General features: G+C 32.4%; 1 pseudogene; it reads right to left on the bottom strand.

Moving 5' to 3' along the window:
* Window positions 1-2,739: 2,739 nt before the first annotated feature.
* LOC113176009 (high mobility group protein B1 pseudogene) lies at window positions 2,740-3,368 on the bottom strand (annotated as a pseudogene).
* Between the last annotated feature and the right edge of the window lie 1,046 nt (window positions 3,369-4,414).

Genomic DNA, 4,414 nt, shown 5'->3' with positions numbered 1-4,414 from the left:
ACATTTGTACCATTTATGGTGCTATTTTAATATATTCTATATTTGTGCATGTTGTAAACTCCATAATATAAGGTTATTATTTTTCTTTGAAGAGTTGCTTGTCTTTTGAAGAATTTAAGACAACATTATAAAAATATCTTTTCCATTTCCTTACAGGTTTACCTTTTCTGGTTCTTGTCATCCTTTCTTGTATATACTAGTTACCATCTGGTATCATTTCAGAGTCACACCATAAATCATTTCACACATTTCTGAAGGCCTTCCAATGAATAGTTTCCTCATGATGTAGAACCCTAAAATTTATTGTAAATTTCCCTCTTCAATATTGTTTCTTGAACAGTGAGCATTTTGCAAAGACTTGTGAAAATTCCTCATAATGCTGATGTTGCAGTCAGAAAGACTTGGCTGTAAAGCCTGGTCCTGCCATACTGCTCCCGTGTGATTTGGGGAAATTTATGTAAAACCCTCAATCTCAATTGCTTCATCTGAAAAAGGGAAGTAACACCACCTATATCTTACAATTTCTTGAGGCAATTTTAATATCTGTCAATATGCCTAAGACACCCTAGAAACATAAAATTTAAAGCTACCTGTTAACATAGAATTTAAATCTAATAACATTAAAATTCCTGTCTCTTAATATCCCTTCTCCATATAAAACAGAAATTATCAACAACTTTCTTAATCACCATAAACTAGATTCATAGATATCACCGCTCAACTTGGAATTTGGCCGTGTCTTTGCCTTAAATTTTAAAATATCTTTGATATTTAGGTTTAGTTTATGTTTTAGTTTCATGTGGAAAGCATTGAATAAAAACATGAGAGGTATAAAGTGAATACTTACATCTGTGATTCACAACATTCCTTATACAAAAAGAAAAACAATCAGTGCTATTTTTAAAGATAAAAAAGAATCACTAATGGCAAGTTAATAATAACATAGTATGTTTAACAATTATCAGGGTAGATGATTAGTTTGGTAGCTATCATACTTCTACAGACATCAGATCTTTTATAAAATCTGATGTTGATTGAAAAATCTATATTTGATTGTGACCTTAACCTCTCTGATTACTGAGTTCCCACATCTGAAAAAAAAAATTCGAACTTCATATTTAAAATAACCTCTAGCTCAAATTACTTAGGTTTATATTATTTTTCTAGAATTTTCTCATGAAAATTACAGAAATAATTGCTGAAATAATAATCAGTTTAAATTCTCTTATGACTATAAAATCTGTTTTATCACACATTATTTACAAGATAGTTTCTGGATAGAGCAATTATTTTTTCTCCACTGCTACATTTAAAAAAAATAATTTGTGAAATTTAAACTTAAATTGTTTAGGGTTTTTGATTAGGATGTATTTATCATGGAAATCTAAGTTTGCCAATCCGTTACTTTAAACCATTTTATAGTCATTTTTTTCAAAATTCCATATACATGACTGAAATACCTTCAATGCTCCACACTGTGAATTCCATGTGACACTCTTTGAAATCCCTACTAAATTTTCATGAAAAATACAAAGTTAGACAGCATGAGAAACAGTACAACTACATAAATCTTGCATGTAGCCAGGAGGTGGGCAGTAAAACAACAACATAGAGTAGAATTTCATAAATTACTTCTACAACATAACACTGTCTTATAGTTATGTAATATATTAAAGTGAAGCTTAAAATTACTACTGCAGTATTGATTTCCAGTCAACTAAATGACTTAAGAAGAATCATATCTTAAAACAATAATTTGGCTAAAAAAACCTCTTGGTCAACTCTGTGCAATATTTGAACTTCATATATGAAATAACCTCTAGCTCAAAACTACTTGGGTTTATATTCTTTTTCTAGAATTTTCTCATGAAAATTACAGAAATAATAGCTGAAATAATAATCAGTTTAAACTCTCTTATAACTATAAAATCTGTCTTCTCACACATTATTTACAAGATAGTTTCTGGATAGAGGAATTAGTTTTTCTCCATTGCTACATCTTTATCTGGATAGAGGAATTCTAATGGGTGAATTAGTGTAGGTCTCATTTTCATACTAGATGAATCACTCTGCCCCCAATATTTTGTAAAAATCAAATATAAATAAGACAGCAACTTTTTAAAGAACACAAATTCACTACAAGTATTGAGGATCATCAAGTCACCTGGGAAGTTATTACTCTTCAAATGTGAATTTGACCTAAAAATGAAAACACAACATGATGATTTGTCATTATTTGTTCATGACTGAAATGTGGAACAAACCTTATTGCACATTTTCTTTTTTTTTTAATAAAAAATTGTATTTAGTTAGAAGCATTCAGAATGTCAACAAAACAGCTGCAACTTTTTTTTGCAATTACAGAGTTATATTCAGTTAACAGAACAACAATTATTTCGTATAAGCTGCATCAGAGACAAGTGAAGATGAAAACTACCGTCCCCATTTATAACTAATTTGTGCTGTGCACCAACAAGAACCTGCTTTAAATTTCCATGCCAATTTACAACCCCCACACTGTACCAGGCAAGGTTAGTGGCTATTGAAAATACCACCAGGACAGGGCTATCTAAAGACACATTCAGTAGTGTGTTAACTACACAAAAAAGACTTTGTACAGTTTAAAAACAAATTTTACACAGCCTTACATTTCAATTTTTTCTTTAAAAGGAGGGAGTTGTGTACAGAGGGGTTAAATGCTTTATAGACAAGAAAAAAAAAAGCTGCGCTAGTTACAACTTATTCATCATCATCATCTTCATCTTCGTCATCTTCCTCCTCCTCATCATCATCTTCCTCATCTTCCTCCTCTTCCTTCTTTTTCTTGCCTTTTTCAGCCTTAACAACTCCCTTTTTGCTGCATCAGGTTTTCCTTTAGCTCGGTAGGCAGCAATATCCTTTTCGTATTTTTCCTTCAGCTCAGCAGCTTTCTTTTCATAAAGCTGCTTACCATCTGCAGCAGTGTTATTCCACATCTCTCCCAGTTTCTTTGCAACATCACCAATGGATAGGCCACGATGTTCTCCCTTGATTTGGGGGCAATACTCAGAACAGAACAAGAAGAAGGCCGACAGAGGCCTCTTGGGTGCATTGGGATCCTTGAACTTCTTTTTTGTTACCCCTTTAGGAGGGATATAGGTTTCCAGTTCTCTTTCATAACGGGCCTTGTCCGTCTTTGCCATTTCTTCGAATTTTCCTTTCTCTTTAGCACACATGGTCTTCCACCTCTCTGAGCACTTCTTAGAAAACTCTGAGAAGTTGACTGAAGCATCTGGGTGCTTCTTCTTGTGCTCCTCCTGACAAGTTTGCACAAAAAATGCATATGATGACATTTTGCCTCTCAGCTTCTTAGGATCTCCTTTGCCCATGTATAGTTATTTTTCCATAGTGAGGCACAGAGTGACCCAGTGCCCTTCCGGCTCTCACTTACACTGGCGCTGTCTCTATGGAGCTCAATGTACTGCAATGGCTGTGAGAGCCCTTATTGCACATTTTCTAAAACAGATGGAGTTATCATGCACACAGAGTTTGGGCCAATAAAGATAATAAGAAATGATTTTGGATTCTGGTAATTAGAATTGTGTGGAGATCACACAATGACTTTTGTATTTACATTTTTGAGCAAGTCACTTTTATGAATTGTCCTATTTTAATGCTTTTAAACTAAACTCTCAAACTGAAACTTTTGTATCCTTAATTTCTGCAATGAAAATGTTCTTCAAATTGTAATATACAATAACATAAGTATAGTGATAGGATAAGAGAGTACTTAAATATACCTTATGAGGACTCATTTGTAATTGTTTTTTTATTCTTAAAAAGAGCCACAATAACAGAAAACTTATTCTGCATTATTATCACTATGAATTAAAATAAATATAAATAATTAAAATAAATAATATGAGTACCTTAAATTTGAATAGCATTTCATATTAAATAGTAGTTTTATATGCCAATGCTATTTTAATTTTTAAGTTAGGAAAAATGAAATATGATATAAAATACATATGGATTTAGATGCACATATAATGTTAAAATGTCTCTATTATTTTTAAAATAATTCAAATATTTTGTCATTGCATACAAAAAAATTTCACAATCTCCTTGTCCTCTATTTTAAAAATTTATTTATTTATTCTAATTTGTTACACAATGACAGTATAATGCATTTTGAGTCATAGTACGCACATAGAGCACAATTATTCATGTCTCTGGTTGTACACAAAGTAGAGTCACACCGTTCATATCTTCTTACATGTACTTAAGGTAATGGTGTCCATCTCATTCCACCATTGTTCCTACTCACATGCCCCCTCTCTTCCTCTCCTTCCCCTTTGCCCTATCTAAAGTTTCTCTGTTCCTCCAAAGCTCCACGCTCCTATCCCCAATACGGATCTGCATCCACATATCAGAG

Source organism: Urocitellus parryii, chromosome X (assembly GCF_045843805.1).
Source record: "Urocitellus parryii isolate mUroPar1 chromosome X, mUroPar1.hap1, whole genome shotgun sequence".
In the NCBI taxonomy this organism is placed as follows: domain Eukaryota; kingdom Metazoa; phylum Chordata; class Mammalia; order Rodentia; family Sciuridae; genus Urocitellus; species Urocitellus parryii.
The sequence above is the reverse complement of the archived record's forward strand: the minus strand, read 5'-3'. Positions and strand labels throughout refer to the sequence as shown.